Raw genomic sequence first — 19,480 nt, 5'->3', positions numbered from 1 at the left:
AATCAATCTATTCCTAACCATCAAAAAGTGCTGGGTGGTAATCCACATACAGTGCACAAATAATAATTTTCCTTTGTGCTCATTTGCTAGAAAAAAAAATCATCTAATAAAAAAAACTGCACTAAAGAAAATAATAAAAAGCAGATGTCTTAGTTATTTAAATCTTCATAAATATGTATAAGCCATCCACTGGTTTCAGTCTACCTCTGCCAATCAGATGGTCCTACTAACCTTCTAACCAGTCTGAATATACATTACATCCATATACATTTAGAAACTGAGATTGAAAATGACTTATAGACCATGCAGGTGGGAGGCACAGGACAATATTTTGGCACTGGTGTGTTGGGGGAAGGATTATAGGTGCATGGACAATATTGTCCAAAAACCTGTAGTACCACCATGTGATGATGTATATTGTATTGTGCTATACCTATAATAATGGGATGTGCCTCTATGTCAAACTATGAAAACCTGCAGTAAGATGGATCTCATCTATCTCATACCCTCTGCAGAGGAATATTTGCTATATCTTGCTTATGTTTTGGCTCTTAGGGCATCTGACCTTCATTAGTCCTAAACAGATGTAAATTAGTTATCTGTATTATTTTGCTTCAAATAAGACCAATTTTGATTTTCAGCTACCTCTTGATGAAAACTGGGATCCCCTTTTACAGGAAAACCTTTCTCCAGACCGTTTCTCTTAGTTATGGTTCCTATTGTCCTGGAGTTCTAGAGTTCATATTCCCTTTACACTAGAATGGTTAGGATCTTTTGATATAGGTTTATACAATGATTTCACTGGACAAAAGAAGTAACAGGAGGCTCTTATAGAATGAGCAATCTTCAGGGCATATAGCTATTGGGATCTCTGTTTCAAAATGAAGGGAATTATATTCTCTTTCCATCATTGGCGTGAGTAAGAGACAAATGTGCACCTTTGGAATATGATAACTGGGAGGAGATATTGTTTTAAGTTCTTGATATATGATTCTCTGTTAAAGACAGACCGGAAGGCACAAAAGTTACCAGGATAACCTCCTGTGGGTACCAAAAATATATTTTCTTCTATAGAATGTTAGTACAAGGCAAACATGAGAAATGTGACTTTATCATCCTCTGATATCGCAACATCATTAAGCAAGTAGATTATTGAATGTTTATGTTATAGAATATATGTATGCTCCAAATATATATATTATTTTCATATCTACAGTGGTCTCGGACACCTGGATTTAGTGGGTGGGCACTGCATATCCCAGTCCAATTTAATTATTACCATTACTTATTACCATTAGTGTGACTTGGTCACTTATAAATAATTTATGGTATACATTTATTTAAAGGAAATAGTGCAGGGCGCTTATTTATATAATTGCAAATGTACTTATTTTTGATATTGTGTGTATTTTGGTAAAGGAAATATCTTTATTTCTGAGACCAGGGGAGAAATTTTTTTTTTGTTTTATCTTTGCTAGAGGATATGCATTATTTCTGAGGTATATAGCTGATGCGATAAGCATTTGTTTAGGAAGTCTTTTGTGTATTTTGTGGTAGGGACATGAGTTGTTTTTTCATGTAACACACAAATGCTTGATAGCTTATTTGTACACTGAAATTTAAAGTTGATATGTGTGTGTTACATGAAAAAACAGTCAGTATTTAACTTATGTGCAAAACAGAACACTCATTTGCACCCCTTGCATTGTAACATGGTTTTGTCCAGGAGACTGAAATAAGGATCCTCTTCATTTAAGATCCTTAATGAATCAGGCCCCTTCTTTGGTTGTATCCAACAAGTCCCTTTTAGATAGACTACTTATTATCAGTAATGTTGTAATTGTAAACATCTATTAACCCTCAGTAATAGAGAAATGGATTCCAGTCCTTAGTAGAGAGAAGATCAGGTGCTTGATATTCATTGATTGAAAATGTAGTCCATACAACACTGTATCTTTGCTATCAATAATTGTAATAGATGGCAACAATGTCTAACTGTATTTCCTAATAATGACAGGATTCTAACTACCTGATATGTTTTTGCTAGATTCAATATTAAATAGAGGTTCTGGTGCTAGTCCCCCTAATATAATTGTCCAAACAGTAACACTGGCTATTTGTTCTGGTCCCTAACATAATATAAAGTGATGGGGGTGAATTGCTAGCTACCTGTGTTCAATCTAATTTGGGATTTGGCCAATAGAAATATAATGCTACTATAAAATGAGATTCGCCACGTCACTTTGTGAATCCATCAGAAATGAGATTCAATACTTAAATAAGAGATCGGTCACATACAGCAAACACCGACGCGCGTTTCGCTGTATTAGCTTCCTCCTGCCTGGATTAGGATTTATACCTACATTAGTGTGCTTCTCTGTTTTTATCATTCTGCTCTTTTTCACTAAATTCCATAAACAAAATGCTAATAAAACAGTCAACTACTTCTTTGAACTTTTAAAACCATGATAGCCATGTGATAAATCATACATTAATTATAACTTTGGCATGTATATAGTCAGTAAATGCAATAGCTTTAGCAGAAGGATTTTGCAGTAATGTTCACCGCATCAACGCAGAATAGTTACATCCCCCACTCCTCATTTGCATTGTCTCATTCTCTTTGAACTTTGTGTTCTTTCCTCTTTAAATAAAGATGCAGAACTGGCTCTTGCTATACAATTTTTTTTTTAAAGAATATTTGCTTGCTGATAATATTTACACTTGAGAGTGCCTGTGGTGTTCGGTTTAGTTAAGAAATCTTCTTTAGATCCTCCGCATTTCCTCTGCCAGTAGAGTGACAGAATAATTAGGCAGCCTGCCCAAGTGAGACACACTGAAGCCAAAAATATAAAAGGCTGACTCCCGCAAGGAGAGATGCTGCAAGGAAAAGTCACTTACACAAGAGCCACCGTTTTGTGGATGTCTGTTTCATCTGTATTTTCAGTTTTTTTTAATTTCCAGCTGAATTTTTATTTACAAATCATTCCAGTATATGTTATAATCTTCGCAAGCAACTGTCAAGACACTTGTGACAACCCCACATTCTATTTTTGCACGTTTTAACTGTTTCATTGCATGCAATGAATGCAGTCTATTATTTACATTTATTTATATAACTTTTTTTGGTATTCTTTAAAGAGGGAGTATAAAAATAATGGGTCCTCTTGAAGGAAGACACTAGTACTGTTATGCAAATTTCACTGCACTTGGTGCAAGAAATTCTCATCTCAGCAGAAGACCAGAGTGCTCACCGTCACTAAATCACTACAAAGCAGATGGACTCCAACCTAAATAGGCCAAAGAAGAGCTGCCACTGTATCTAGTATAAAACATATATCTAAGGACATACCAACTTATGGCAAGTATGATCCGGGAGCCTGCCGGGCAAGGAGGGCGTGCAGGGGATGGGGCTCCAAAAATGGCATCATTTTGGCCCTGCCACCGTGACGTAATGACGCAAACCGCGTCATTTTACATCAGGGGCGGGGCCAAATGCCCGCGATTCACGGTGAATCGCTGCGTTTTGGACCCAATTCTGCCCACTTAAGTGGGCAGAGTCGGGAGATTGCCACACTCTCCCTGGAGTCCGTGAGACTCACACGAAATGCGGGAGTCTCCCGGACATTCCAGGAGAGTTGGCAAGTATGTCTGAGGAATTTGTGTCCATACCCTTAATGCTTTATGGACCAGAAGTATTTCATCTCTTATAAAACACCTGTTTTAGCAATTTCTCATGCATCAGTTTCACTGGCAATAACGTTTTTGTAGTCTATTCAAGTGAATTTTAGCTTTCTTGGGATGAACTGGGCTTGCTCTTTACATGCTACAGGAGCTCAGGTGAGTTATGTCTTCTGGTTCTCCTTCCTGTAAATATTATTACAAGGTGACTGATGACTGAGGCTCTGGTCAAGGTTAAAACCACTTTTTGTCCTAGGCTTAAGTCACAAGTCACCACTCTACATATTTTTTATTCTTGAGTTGAATTGCTATGAAGCATCATTTATACTTGAATAACTTACCTAATACTTCAGAAACAACTTCACTACATGCGTCCGAAAAAAAAATTGTTGCTACAACATGCTCGGCAAATCCAAAACGAGGGCAGAGTAACATTTTTAATAAGCGTGTGCGAATCATTTGCAAACTTCTAATTATAAGCAGTACGCAAGTTCAGGTTTTTGTCATCATCCATTACTTACACCTGCCGGTGACCACCCATAAATAAATAAAAACGCTTTTTCAGGCCTATTGAAGACTTCTCTCCCCTGTCACACTTTTATAGCCACTAGGAGTCAAAAGTGCCAAAGAGAAGCAGATCTAAAAGCCATAGTTACGTACGTTCACTTTCTGAGAGAACAAATGCAAAGATACGCTATGCAAATGGGCATATGTCTCACTCTGATTTAGGCCCATAGAGCCTAAAGCTCTACACACTACACTGTTTTCGTCTAATAATCAGCTCAAACAGCTGACATACGACCGCTCGTTCAAAAGTCGGGTCAGTGTGTGTAGTGACACGATGGTCGAAAGTCTGCCCAAAAGGACGATTGTCGCCTCATTCGGTTGGTCGTACCGTTTAATATTTTCGTTCCAATCTCGTTTCCGTTGTGTAGTGTGTATAAACTTCCGACCGATCCACAACAGTGAGTACGAAATTACAGACATTGCTCACGACAACATGACTGTAAAAAGTCGCTAACAGGACGTCCGCTCTTCACTTTATTGTCCTAAACAAGGCTGGTGTGTATGCAGTCCATGGACCGAGCGATCGGACCATCGCATGTAAAATCGCTCGGCATAAAAAGTTGGTCGAAATTTCTGTAGTGTGTACCCAGCTGTTTAATTGTCGAGATCCATTGTGTTGTGTGAAACAACAAGTCTAATATTGAAATGTGAAGATCTAACTCACAGTAACCAGACTATCTAGTATCAAAACTTTAATACAATGTAATAGTTGTGCTCAATTGGACACAGCTGCCAAACAACTCCTGAGATTGTATTGGGTAATGTCCACAACAGTCTCTTAGAGACTCAAGTGTCTTTTAAAGAATGCAAGTCCTCATAACAAGTCCATATTCATTGTAAAAGTTGTCAGATCTAACTTGAATTGAAACCACAACTTATTCAAAGACCGGTATCACTAATGTTAATCACATTTTGGTATTAATATTAAGTGAACGATCTTCAAATGTTGTTGTCCCAATAACAATATCCTCCTCTTTGGTAATCAATGCCAGTTACATCAGGAAGTGCCCAGTACTTTCAGAACCTCTGTTTATACATCAGAAGTGTGCCGTATAGAAATAGAGATAAAGATATAGGACCTGATTCATTAAGGAACTTAGGCAAGAAATTTGTTACTTAAGTCTCTTGGACAAAACCATCTTAAAATGCAAGGGGTGAAAATTAGTTTTCTATTTTGCACATAAGTTAAATACTGTCTGTTTTTTCATGTAGCACACAAATACCAACTTTAAATTTCAGTGTACAAATAAGCTATCAAGTATTTGTGTGCTACATGAAAAAGCAGCCAGTATTTAACTTATGTGCAAAATAGAAAACTTATTTTCACCCCTTGCATTGTAACATGGTTTTGTCCAGGAGACTTAAGTAAGAAATTTCTTGCCTAAGTTCCTTAATGAATCAGGCCCATAGAAAGTGAACTACTGAGGTTACTTTAAAATAATTTTATCAAATATTCACTTACACTGTACATGATATAAATGCGTCTTGTACAAATCTCAATAACCCAGCGTTTTTCCTTGAGTCCAGAAGTTGATTCCGCATTCACCAGAGTGCAGACATCCTCCAGCAGTTCTTTGATCATGCCGGAGTAGCAACTCCCTCCATCGTGTGTGGAGGTGGAAGCCCAAAATTTCCAAAAATGAGCAAAAAGTGTCCACAGTTCAGAGTCCTTGTTTGCTGAAATGATATTGATGAATGTTAATTGTAACTTTTATCTAACGTAATGTACATAATTGATTTACTAATCAGTGATATTTAATTATTGTCTGCTATTCATGTTGAAATGGCATTTACAAAATAAGGAAATATGGTTCTGTTTGTTAAATAAAAATATCCATACACAAAGTCACGTTAATGAAGTGGCATCATCTGTGTAATAATTGGTCAAATTCACACTGGGAGGTGGCACTGGCCACAGTTCTCAATTTAAGCTCCCTGCTACATAACAGAAGCTGCTCTTGTTTTCTGCTCTCTGGGTTTCATGCCAGTAAATTACCAATGCCAGAGACATATATAAATGCAGCACAAGGCTTTATTGAGTCAAGGAACAGAAAATCACTTTATTGGCTCAGTATGGGGTCCACTAAGGACATGTTTTTCATGACACCTAAAAAGCAAAGCCAACATTCTTATTTTTTATTCTACAAATAAAACATAAAGAAAAGAAGACACCTGCATAAAAGGTTATAAAAAAAACAACACACATATTAGCATTTTGATTATCATTGTAAATTTATAAATAACAGTCAAAACAAAAAAATATTTACACATATACAGTATTGTACCTGGGTAATAGCACTACTATTGCAGAATCCTATGATTGAAAGAAAGACATCAAATAAAACAACATTTATTAAACTACATTAACATTATTGTACCAATGTAATGACAGTTCTATTTTATTTATGTTATTTGTAGAAGTATTATGCACCAGGTCTTTCTCAGTAAGGGGGCTTGGTGGTATGGAATATGATACCCCCTACAGAGCAGGGTCCTAAGGAGAGGATTGTTATGGAAAACAATTCTTCCAAGGACAAATATATTGAGGGGATGATGGTTGTGATATGACTGACCTCCCAAGCATAAAACCTGAGGGGCTGAGGGGCAGATCACGGTGGTGGTTATTTGCAGGTCTCCGAAGCCTCTGCACTCTCCGGGGGAGGCAGCTAGCTAATACAGTTGGGCTGAATTGTTTATTTATGGGGGTTCAAAGTTTGGAACATTTAAGTAAGATAATGATGACAAAATTGCTAACTGCCTTTTTTCTCCATTTATGTAATGAATAAATGTGGCAGCCAATTTGTATCCATGGAAGTGTCAATTCCTAGTTGACAGGAAAGAACTTCCGATGTCTGTGTTTTAGATGTTGCTGCAAGGGGTTAAAAAGGGATTTCAGCACTTAATCTTGTCCTCACTTTTCACACTGGCTACAGAGCAAGCTAGAGCACACCCCAAAGCAGGTCTCTCACATACATACACAACTAAACGCTGCCACCACCGATAGTATTAGGTCAATAGGACCCCAAATGCAAAGATGCAACATCTAGGAAACATTCAAAATGCTAAGGATTTGCATAAAGAAGGTGGCATCTGATTGGATAGGTGATGTAGGCAGCCAACTAAGTTCTTGTAACATGGTGTTACAAGTATTTGTGTGCTACATGAAAAAACAGGCAGTATTTAACTTATGTGCAAAACAGAATACTAATTTGCACCCCTTGCATTGTAACATGGTTTTGTCCAGGAGATTGAAATAAGAAGTTTCTTCAGTTAAGATCCTTAATGAATCAGGCCCCAGTATTTTAAACCCTGCTCATTAGTGTTCTTTGTGTTCTAGTTTTGTGAAACAAGAGGAAGTATGTGAGATGTTGGCCATGCACCACTGGGTACAGCGGAACTTAGCATGAAAATTGGAAGCAATCTGTGATGAAACGTTTTATTGATCTCACCTCAACCAGTCTGCCCCTCGTTTCTCACAGTGTATGGAATAATAAAACATATACTTTTCTTTAGTCCTCTGGTTCCGCATATTTCTCAGTCATATTACTTAAATGATGTACTTTTAAAACCTGTATATACTGTATTTTTAGTATATCTGGTATCTGTCTTGTTAACTTGTGTATACATGCAGATTAGTCCATTGTCTCAGCCAAGGCAAAAGGATTATTGTCCACCAATTTCCTGTATGAATGTACATCACACCAGGGGGTCTCAGGTCCTTTGTTTAGCTGTGTGTCTGTGTGTTAAGATAGGGAAAAGATCCACAGATAGAGCTCTTTGTTTAATTATAAATGACTATATTATATATTTAAATTTAATGTCTCTGGATTGTTACAGCCTCTGTTTAAACTAATTCTGCTGTATAGCCACAGAACAATATCTGTCCCTAATTATATCAAGAATGGCTCGTCTGCTATCCCTTTGTCTGCGTGTTTACATGTAAAAAGGTAAACACAGAAAACGACCATCTAACAGAGTGACAGTGACCCAGGACACTACCTTGTTGCACCCGAGTGGTTAGGATACTGGTGAGATGTTTTAATTTTGCCTGTGTGATTTTGACTTAGCACTGACGCTTTACGGCACTGAGGCCACATGTTTGATTCCAACCAGGGCACTAGCTGCTTGGAGTTTGTATGTTCTCCCCGTATTTGCGTGGGTTTCCTCTGGGTGCTCCGGATTCCTGCTACACTCCAAAAACATACTGGTAGGTTAACTGGTTTCTGAATAACTGGACTTGTGCGTAGTAGGATATTTAGCCCATAAGCTCCAATGGGGCAGGAATTGATGTGAGTGATTCAATATTCTCTGGAAAGATCTGCGTAATTTGATGTCACTATAGAAATAAATAATAATAATAATAATAATAATAATAATAATAATAATAATAATATGCTCAAAATAGCATTCAGAATAGCAATTCCTTTAAAATATATATTAAATGATTTAATGCTATTATGATATTTTTAAAATGCACACTGTATACTGTTGTGCACTTAAGTGCATATAATATGTGGCAATAATTAATAATATCTCATTAGTGTGCTCCTCTTTCCAGATTTTTTTACGGTTCTTTCATATGCAAGCCTGACACCAGCTACAATAGCCTCTAGGCTTCTATAGGTACAAAAATATTGGGATAAGGTTATACTCCCATATTATCCAAAATTATGTTTTTCAAATCTACTTGTCTTTAGGGCTGTTCCTACCATGAAGCAAGATGAGAACCTCATCTCAGATGTCAGATATTTTGGTCTCGCTTCCCAGCTATCACATTTAGATGCTGTATGAGAAATGGGCCAGGTAATGATGATGGGAGTATAGACAGCCTTGTAGTCTGTGAGTGCAGCAACACTAAAGTTACACTTAGGGGTCATAGAAGCTGCTGGATCCTTTATACAGATACCGCATCTAGAACACTGCTTACTGGCCCTTTCCCCTTCTCACTCACAAGGCATTTGGGCTAACAATGAGAAAAGCAATGGAGCTGTTCAATCTGTCTGTTTATTAAGCTGTGCAGAATGGCTGGGAATGGAGCTGCGCAATCCAGATGAATATGTGGGGTTGGCAGTTGGGCTATACAGTAGAGCTGTGCAAGGTTGCTGGCAATGGAGCAGTGTAATATGGGTGGTAGCTGGCATGTGCAATGGTGGAGTGCAATGGAGATGAATCTATACAATGGGGCTGGCAACAGAGTATGGCTGTTAATTGTGGTGTACAATGTGGATGAGCAATGGGGCTGTGCATTGGGGTTGGCAATATGTCTGGCAGTTGAGCTATGTTATGTGGATGGTAATGAAAAGTTGTGATAGTGATGGTTTAGCTAGTGTGAGAAATAGGGCTGTGTATTATGCCTGCTAACATAGCCCTTGGAATGGAAGTAATCAGTGTTTGTATAATTATATTTGGCCACAGTACTGGTATAGCTTTGTTTTGGCACTGCTGGTATAATGTAGATGAAGCACTATGAAGTTAGGGCTGCAATATTGTTATGATCTGGATCCTTGCTTTCACAACCCCTTTCTAGTGTATCCCCTGGGTCCTTGCCTACTGCCACATCACTTCCCAGAGTCTCCAATGTGTTGTAGGCATCATGGTATGCACGTTTAGGTCATATCCTCAAATCACAACTACTTTCCAGAATCCTGTGGTTGCTCCGGTACTGATGATGCAATGTTTTCCCCTGAGTTGTTTCTACATGTCTGTGCATGGGTGATGTTTATGCACAAAATGTTTCTGCTTAAATGTAATGGAGACTTTTCACATCACTGCATGGGTATTTTTTTCCGCACATGTTTAGAATGTTGCTGTTTGTAATAAACTCTCTTCCAGAGTACCGTCTGGTGAGTGGGCAGACAAAGAGACGGATTTTCCTTCCAGCATTCATTTCAAAGCAACTGGCTCTGATGTCAACTTCTCTTTTATGATTACAAAAACCTTCCACTATTCGAGCAGGAGAGAATGTTAGAGTTTGAGACGTTCTAGAGAAGAAATTTGGACATCTTTTTTTAGACATGACCAGATGTCATAATTATCTTTGCCATTTGTGGTCTATGGTAATTTCTTACTATAAATTATTTTTTTCCAGGCAGAAGAGAAACATTGTCAGAAGAAGCTGAAGGTGTGGTCATTTCATGTGCCAATTGAGCTGTCAACTTCTTCACAAGGAGCTATTTGTATTTCTGAATAGTGGTGTGTGTTGGAAACATTTAATATAAATGCTAAAAGGTATTGATTACATTTTAATACAAACCCTTGTATCTTGGTGGGAATAAAGGCAATAAAGAATTTGATCCACATGGCCAAGATATTTAGCAGAATTGCTTGTTTTCATATAGTCCTTCACTTCTATAGCTGCTTTTCCATTTGTTTAATGAGTGGTATGACTTGATTCAGGATGGTACTGACTGAAACCCCTTGTTACTCTTTCAAAAGGTAGGTTGCATAAAACTGAAACAATTCTCAAGTGTGCTAGAGTAAGGTAACATGTCCCTCTTCCTGGTGACTAGCTGTTCCTCAAGCAGCTGAACCATATAGGATGTTGAATTCCAACTTATAACTACTTCTTTCTTCAGTTCATGGTATCATAAATTATATTTGTTTTGCAGCTTTGCAGTGGTATAGTCAAATGCTGAAAATGGGGAGAAACCAGCATCACCTGTATGGGTCTCTCGTAGTGGCTTATACCATTGAATTTATTGGGTACGCTAAGCATGGTGTCACGGCAATAGGGTTCCTGGGAGCCATCTCGGGACTCTTGGGACTAGCTGTGGCAGGAGAGTAGAGGAAACGGGGAAGCCGGATGAATGTCTTGCTCATAGAGCTTGTTCTAATCCTGTATACCTGAAATTAGGAGGAGGAATGCTGGACTGGATTCCGTACAGGAATAAATGACTGGAATCTGGACCTGATGGACTGGAACCTAGACGTGGGAACAGAGAGAAGCTGAACCCATGACCAGAGACTCAGACAAATATAGTACCACAACTGGGACTGGGAAGACTCAGAACTCAGGCAGAGGATATACAGGGGTGGCAACCTCCTGAACAGAATAAGCCTGGAACTGGACCTGGACAGCTCAGAACCTGGGTTAGGCCTGGAACTGGAAGTCGGTACCCTGAGACACAGAGATAGCTCCAGAAAGTGGATGACCCAGAACAACAACCTACTACCCCAGATAGCCAGTAGGAGAGACAGGAATAGATTGATGAAAGGAGGTTCCACACAGAAGGTAACAGCTGGAATCTGTACAGGAGCAGAAAGAATGAAGATGAATCCACACTAGGAATAAATAAGCAAAGTCATTATTTCAGCAGGCAGAATGAATCTGAATTCACACAAGGGGTTAATGGTATAAGTCCATATAACAGCAAGGATGAAGCAGAACTCACTCAGAGGGTTGATGGTAAAAGTCCATATAACAGCAAACACGAAGAAGCTGAACTCACTCAGGGTTAATGGTAGAAATCCATAAAACAGCAAACAGAGTGAAGCTGAATTCGCATGAAGGGTTGATATTTGAAATATGTATACAGCAGGCAGACTGAAACAGCAAACAAATAGAACCTGTGGTAATCTGGAACCAGGAACTAGGAAAGTGTTGCACTGGCAATTTGCTCAGTGTCAGAGGAGACTCTTATAGTCTGCAGAGGAAGCCAATTGATGGATGAGATCAGGTGTTCTAACTTAGCAGGATGTTTAGCAAATGTCTCACCCAAGATGACAGCCTCCAGTATTGCAGACAGAAGTCATGCTTGTCCCAGGATAGAATGCTGCATACGACCAAAAGGGAGATGTACAGTGATATGGTACCGCCGAGTGGTGTAAACAGGACTAAGACCCCTATTTGTGACACATGGTATGTGTTGAAAGTTGCTCAATCTTAAGGCTCTATCAGAAATGAGGAATTCTGAGGAGAGTCCAAGGGGGATGAACCATTTTGCTATGACATTCCTTCCTTATTTCCAACAGATTGACACTGGTATGCTTCCCAGTGAAGCAAGAAATTGTGAGAACTTGGAATTTTGTATCTATGGGGGAACACACAGTAAGACGTATGGAGACAAAGAGAGGCTGTCCCACCGGAATACACTGAGGTGTTTGAAACTGTAGGCAAAATGCTCAGGGTACAGCTGAGTATACGAAGTGTGTGGGTTTGGTAAAGTGAACAGAGTACACAAAGTTTATAAGCACTGCCTGTGCAGCTCATGGCATGCACTAAGGTACACAAAGGTGTTGCACTGGTTGGACAGACCATAACGTGCAATAAGGTACACAGAGGTGTTGACACTGTTTGAACAACGCGTAGCATGAAAGAAGATACACAGAGGTGTTTACACTGGTTGAATAATGTGTAGCGTGTAATGAGGAACACAGATGTGTTGGCATTGTTTGAACAGTGCGTAGCGTGCATTAAGGTACATGGATGTGTTGGCAGTGGCTGAACAGCACGTGGCATGTAATGAGTTAGACACATGTGTTGGCACTGGTAAGGCAGGAAACAAATGGATACAACACAGTATATCATAGTGACCCTGTACTACAGAGATAGACGCCAAGTTTAGCGGAGTACACAAACACATCAATGACAATAGCTAGCAGGTGGGATTGACACAGCCAAAGACTTTGGCACAGAGTCTAAGACTCCCTCAAGACTTCACCAGGGATCCATGTCGAGGATATGGACTTCGCTAAGTGAGGACCTAGATCATGGCCCTGTGTAATTGTTTTTTTCCATGAGAACAGCAGAGTACTTAGCTGGTATGTGTGCTGCTGTTAGGGCGACTGGTTACAGGAGTTGAAGAAACACAAAAGAGCTGCTATACTTAATTATTTAGTCCTGGGGTGGGAGTATCGATGTTGGACACAATTGATACTCAGGTACTGAAGAGTGCACTGAGCAGGTTCTTTGGTGACTGGGTGGTTCCCCACATGTGTCATCAGTACTGGAGGTTAATGCTAACACCTGAGAAAGGTGTTATGTCATCTGTAGCCTGAGAATGAGCCCAGCTGGGTTCTGTTAAGCATTCTAATTAGGAAGGCCAGCAATCAGCGTACTGCTGAGTGTTGGAGGTAGGCCAGTGATGTCTAAGGCTGCTGGTACTGACAGTGATACAGGAAGTATCTTGCCTGTGAATAACTTGTTTTGTGCTAGTACTAGACTGACAAGAGGATGAGGATGGTGCTTGAGGTGCTGCTACTGCTAAAGCTGATTTATCGATCCATTTATCCATCCAGTGGTCTATCACTGCAAGTAGCCCTTAGTCTGACCAATTACTGCTGGAGTAGCTGTAAATGAGTTCAGAAGCTTGACCTCAGTGGCTGGAGGGTGGACTTGACAAAGTAACAATGCAGGTAATCAACAGACAGCAGAACCGAAGACACAAAAAACTGGACTGACGAATCACAACTATTGCTGGTGCAGGTAACGGAACAGGGGTAATTGGCTACATTGGTAATGAGGGTTAGAGATTTCAATTGTATTCTGGAGGGAATGGGGAACCAATGGAGGGCTTTGCAGAGTGGCTTAGAGGATAACACTTCTGCCTCACAGCACAGAGTTCAATTCCTGATCATGGCCTTATCTGTGTGGAATTTGTATGTTCTCCCCGTGTTTGCGTGGGTTTCCTCTGGGTGCTCCAGTTTTCTTCCACACTCCAAACACATACTGGTAGGTGACATTTGGTGCTATTAAATTGACCCTAGTCTCTGTGTGTGTGTGTGTGTGTGTGTGTGTGTGTGTGTGTGTATGTGTATGTTAGGGAATTTAGACTGTAAGCTCCAATGGGGCAGGGACTGATGTGAGTGTGTTCTCTTTACAGCGCTGCAGAATTAGTGGTGCTATATAAATAGCTGCTGCCGCTGATGATGACACAATGCTTAGTATTAAATGTTTTCATCTAGCAGCCCTAGTGTCCAAGGATTCTTGTTGGGAAGACATGGATGTGTTAGAGAAGTTGCAGCTTTATAGTACTTGATAGTGATGAGAAATGTGTTGTTGCAGTTGAAGACTGGCATCTACCAATGCTGCAGTCAGCGATGCTGAACTGCCTGTTAGTATACAGGATTTTTCTGATTGGGAGAAAGTTGTGGAATGAACTCCCTGCAACTGAATAACAGGTATGTGTTGCCTAGATGGTCTGCATTCCTATCTCTACCTACTTTAGCCTGACAAAGACTGCAGATGCCTTGACATAGGTTGTCTTGTTTGGGGTTGAAAGATGCCCACACACAAGAGGCGTATCAGGTTTTTCTGGCCAGACATTGCACTTATCTAGGGAATGTGGTGATATTGATGGCTGCTTTACTTCAGCACATGCAGCAACATTGACATACTCATCCTTATAATCACCACCATAACTCTCTCAAGGGATAGAATAGGAGAAAATTTCAATGTAGCATCCTCAATTTCTAAATCATTACTCTTCCTCACATTTCCAACTGATTCACATGTTGTCCACTCTCAAAGTAATAGAATTAGTTATGTCTGCAAACAATTGTGTGAGGATACAGAATAACTCTGATATTAGAAACAATACAGTTCAACTTCAATAATGTTTTGTGATTCTTACAAATAATTTAGTTAGATTGCACATTAATCAATCAATAACCAAAATTCTCAATAATAGATCAACTGTCTTTAATAACATTTATTTTTCCTGTCGGATTATAATTGTTATTTTAAATTTTCACAGGGGAGAGATGTATATAAACAGAAACAAAAGTTAGGGTTGCGCTGCTGATGATCTAAAAACATAAATAAAAAATGAATGGTAAAAAATATATTATCAAAAATGGGCATATACTTTAATAACGAGTGTTATATGGGTTCTCCTGAGATATAAAGTGAGGCACTTCACGGTAGTACAAATAAATATTTATATATGCTCATAAGCACCAATTAACATCTAACACATATCACAAATGATATATAAAATATATAACAATTCAAAAGCACGATTTAGAGAACATAAGAGGAATATCTGCAATAAAGTTCAAAATCACGGTGTCTCTAGGCACTTTGCCGAATATCATGAAGGAGACCCCAGTAGCCTCTCACTAATAGGGGTAGAGCATGTCGTGAACACAGAAAGAAGAGGTGACCTATTCTCTAAACTTTGTTTGTGTGAATCCGCTTGGATTTTTAAATTGGCCATTTTAAGTCTGTTGGGCCTTAATGAAGCCTTGGACCATTATTGTCTGAATTGAAGCACCTTCATCGTCTTTTTGAAGGTGGTGATTAGGGTAGCCTGATACCTATTGCCATTATCATGAGGATTATCAGTAAAAGTTTTCCATGTTTTTTATGTGTTTTTATGTGTTTTATATTCTTATGTATCCATCAATAAGTCATATTTCCTTACACTTGCTTATGCTCTTTAGACTGTGTAGGTTTCAATTAAGCAATTTTTCTATTTCTGGTGATATATTACTTATAGGTCTTTTTTACATATATATTTTTTCTATATATTTATATGGATTTAACAATATGATTATTAGACCCTTAGTTATTGGGCCTGCGGTGTCTATGTGTCTTTATGTTAACCTAGTGTAGTATCATGTATGTATGTGTCACATTTTTGTGTGATACATATATTTATTTATTATTTATTGTTTTCCACATTTTTTACTGTTATTAATTTTAATTGCCTTGCTTTATGCAATGCATTATTTGGCATGACAGGCTCGCCTATTGTATTATATGTTATATGCTCTATAGACACTACAGGCGATTGAAGTGGATTTCATATTGTGGATGTCCTATGACTACGATTAAGATGTCTAATTAATTAATTGTTTCACCTGTTGACCGGATGCCTATTTAAAGCAGCTTCACTAACCCATAGCAGCTTTGAGAAAGTGCCTTGCACAGGCACGAAACGCGTCAGCTGGGTTTTGTGTGCTGGATCCAGGCGTGAGATTTCCTCCTATTTGGTCTATCATCACCTGTGTCCCTTTATTAGAGAACTTTCTTCTATTTCATCTGTATTGTTGGTCCGATACGTCTGACTATCACTGCCGGCTTATATGTTAAGCAAGTACTTTATCCGGCAAAGACTCTGCCCAATCGGGGCGTGGATCACGCCAGAGTCTGAAGTAATATATCGTATCGTTAGGACTGTGGATTGATACGGGACTTCAGTGTGGCTCTAGGACGGCTATATCTCAAGGGATTACTAAGATCTGTTAGCCGTGAGAATACCACCGTGATTGACCTCTTGGAACCAGGTGACTAAGTGATCGCTATTTGCTTTATTATTTACCCATTGACGGAGGAGTCTCTACTTATATGGACACTAGCTTTCAATTCACTTTCGAAGAGTACAGTTTTTATAAGTCAATTTCCATTTTTTGATGTGCATGCATACTTATGAACGGGACTAATTGAGTGATGGCCACACTTTTTCCGGTTGCACATTCAATGATTTATATTATTTTAGTTTACTGCCGCGGTTGTGTGTTTTATTTTAAATCATTATTGAAATACCTATCTGGATACTCAAAATGTGATATTTGAATTGTTATATATTTTATATATCATTTGTGATAAGTGTTAGATGTTAATTGGTGCTTATGAGCATATATAAATATTTATTTGTACTACCGTGAAGTGCCTCACTTTATATCTCATGAGAACCAATATAACACTCGTTATTATAGTATATGCCCATTTTTGATTATATATTTTTTACCATTCATTTTTTTATTTATATTTTTAGATCATCAGCAGTGCAACCCTATCTTTTGTTTCTGTGTATATGATTACTATTGGTGGTTGGTAGCAATCCACCACGGGTTTGCAGCAGCTGAGGACTCTAATCATTAACGGTGTCTCTCTTATTCCTCTTCCCTATATCTCTCTATTTATTAATAGTAGTCATCCCCGGGCGGACTCTAGTGTGCGCCAATCACCCCTAGTGGGTTTTCTGTATGTATATAAACAGGCAGAGTTCTGGAAATTCTTAATCAATGTGAGATATCATTGTGCTTAAAAAAATCTTATGCTTTGGTATTTTTACCTGTTAATAAATAAATCCTTAAACACTATATTAACATTTAATGCTACAGAATTTGGCAATATAGTCGTATGTGACCCCCTACTAAAACTGTAAGTTTTTTAAAATTATTATTAGTTACTTTTTATGTTTAATAACAAACAAGTGTATGCTTCAACCTCATCTCCCCCCCCCCCCCCCCCCCCCCCCCCCCACCACCACCACAAAACTATTTTGCTTTCGGGAGAACGTATTATACAAAGTTTAAGACTGAGCTTATCATGGCTTGAGCTAGGCAGTTACTTTGGGGAACTAGAATGCTGCTTTTGGGAATAGTAGTGTAAGAAACCAAAATGACCTCGGGTGCTGCTAGTTTCTGCTCCATTAACGCTTTCTAGGCTACTCATTCCCGAATCCTCATGGTGGGCTTTAGATGCAACTCTCCATAGACAGGTGCCACACTCACAAAGCAGATCAAGTTACTTTGTGACTATGATTAGTTTTTACCAAGGTAAGAGTTGTATTTTCCAAACATCAATATAATTACGCAGTACCTGTCAATTTATCTATTTTTTATTAAATTCATCATGTGACTGTGTGACATATGCACAGAATTATCAAAGTGTGAAAAGCCCTATTGCCAGTTAAAATTAGTCTTTTAGCCAGCGATAAGATTTTTTTCAAGTAAAGGGTTACACCTGGTGATAATATTGACGTTGCCGACAACCATAGTTTATAACATCAAAACAATTAGTGGCAATAATAAAAGATGGCAAATGCCAGACTCACGCATTAATTGATGCTATTAATGATTAATGATTATTTGATAGCAAAGGTGACCCTGAAATACTACAAAAGTATTTGTATTTATGATAACAATGTCCCCATTCTCATCACAGACTCTCACAGTGAATGTTACCAACCAATTAACTGAATCTAAAATTAGGAATTAGAAGCATCATTCAAGAATAGCTGGAAGCTTTAAAACATACCCCTACTAAAAATGACTTTGGTCCAAATGGGAAAACATCACAAGCAGTACAAATGAAGATTACAATATCCCAACAGTAACACGTTTGCATTTTGAAAAATAGATTACTTGATGGATGAGGGAGCGGAGGGAGAGAAGAAGTCACACTGGTTAGGAGCATCTTCCTCTTTTTACAACTAAAGAGTAGACCAGAACTTTGGGGAGAGAGAGACTGAATTTAATTTAGAGACTAAGAAGAGGTTGGTTGTGGAAGGAGCCCAAGGGGACCAAACTCTGTGGAAGAATGGAGTAGTTTCTCAGGATGCTTGTTATATGCTCCATTTGATACATGTGCCAGACATGGTTGCAGACTGCGGTGATTGCAGGAAAGAGGATTTCTACATGAGTCTGCTATTTGGCATGTAGCAGCACTTCTGGTATGACGAAGCAGCTTACAGGTGTGCTTAGGGAAGTCTTAGATAAGTCACACAAGAAGACTATAGTTAGAGCCTGAGCAGATTGATAACATTAGTGGCTAGGGATATGACTACCTTCCAAAATAGTTTAGGGCAGGTCCGTCAGATGTGCAGGAAAGACCCTGTTTGGTGACACTTCCTCCAGCAGGCATTTGATACACTCAGAAAAAATGCAGTGAAGCTTAGTAGGAACACAGTTACCTGGTTTAAGGATTATAATGCTCAGTAATTTGACATTCTAAAAAAGGACTAGAAGGCCTGGAGAAGAATTAAAATATCCTGGATGGGTTATTTAAATGTTGTAAAGATGAACATACTCCCAAAAGTTCTTTATCTCTTTCATACAATATCAATTCTTATACTCATCTCTTGACATAGGCTTAGGCATTATTACAAATTATGTCTAGGCAGGTACGAACATAAGACTAAAATGTGTCACCCTTTCATCTGAGAGGGGGATTTCAGGCTACCAACCTTTTATTGAATTATTATGCTTCCCATATAAATTGAAGATTTGAGATTGAAGGTTCTATATATTCTTAACACTGGTTTTAAATAGATAATGAATAGTTCCCTATTCCCCTGCATGGTCCAACAATGCATTATAGGAAACTGATTGGGTCTGTTTAATACTTTACTTTTGCCAGTTTTTAATATTCTTTCCTTTCAATAATGGGAGCAGGAGAGAGCAGTACTGAAGTGTCTTTTTATGAGGGAACATGTCCATGTGTTGCCAGATGCCAAGGGACTTAATCACCTCTCTGTACTGCCACCACTTAATCCTAGTTGAA

At 38.7% G+C, this 19,480-nt stretch overlaps 1 long non-coding RNA gene across 2 annotated transcripts in view; it reads left to right on the top strand.

The window, feature by feature from the left end:
• The window catches only part of LOC142157654 (uncharacterized), a 51,872-nt gene that overhangs the window by 25,141 nt on the left and 7,251 nt on the right, over positions 1-19,480 (top strand). Inside the window, exons 2-3 of one of the 2 annotated variants that reach the window (XR_012692551.1) lie at positions 10,337-10,476; positions 14,252-14,367. The exons of the other annotated variant lie outside the window; for it this stretch is intronic. This is a non-coding gene — a long non-coding RNA (uncharacterized LOC142157654). The remainder of the gene's footprint in view (positions 1-10,336; positions 10,477-14,251; positions 14,368-19,480) is intronic. 2 annotated transcript variants of the gene reach the window in all.

Source organism: Mixophyes fleayi, chromosome 5 (assembly GCF_038048845.1).
Source record: "Mixophyes fleayi isolate aMixFle1 chromosome 5, aMixFle1.hap1, whole genome shotgun sequence".
Lineage (NCBI taxonomy): Eukaryota > Metazoa > Chordata > Amphibia > Anura > Limnodynastidae > Mixophyes > Mixophyes fleayi.
This window is presented reverse-complemented; position numbering and strand designations above follow the sequence as displayed.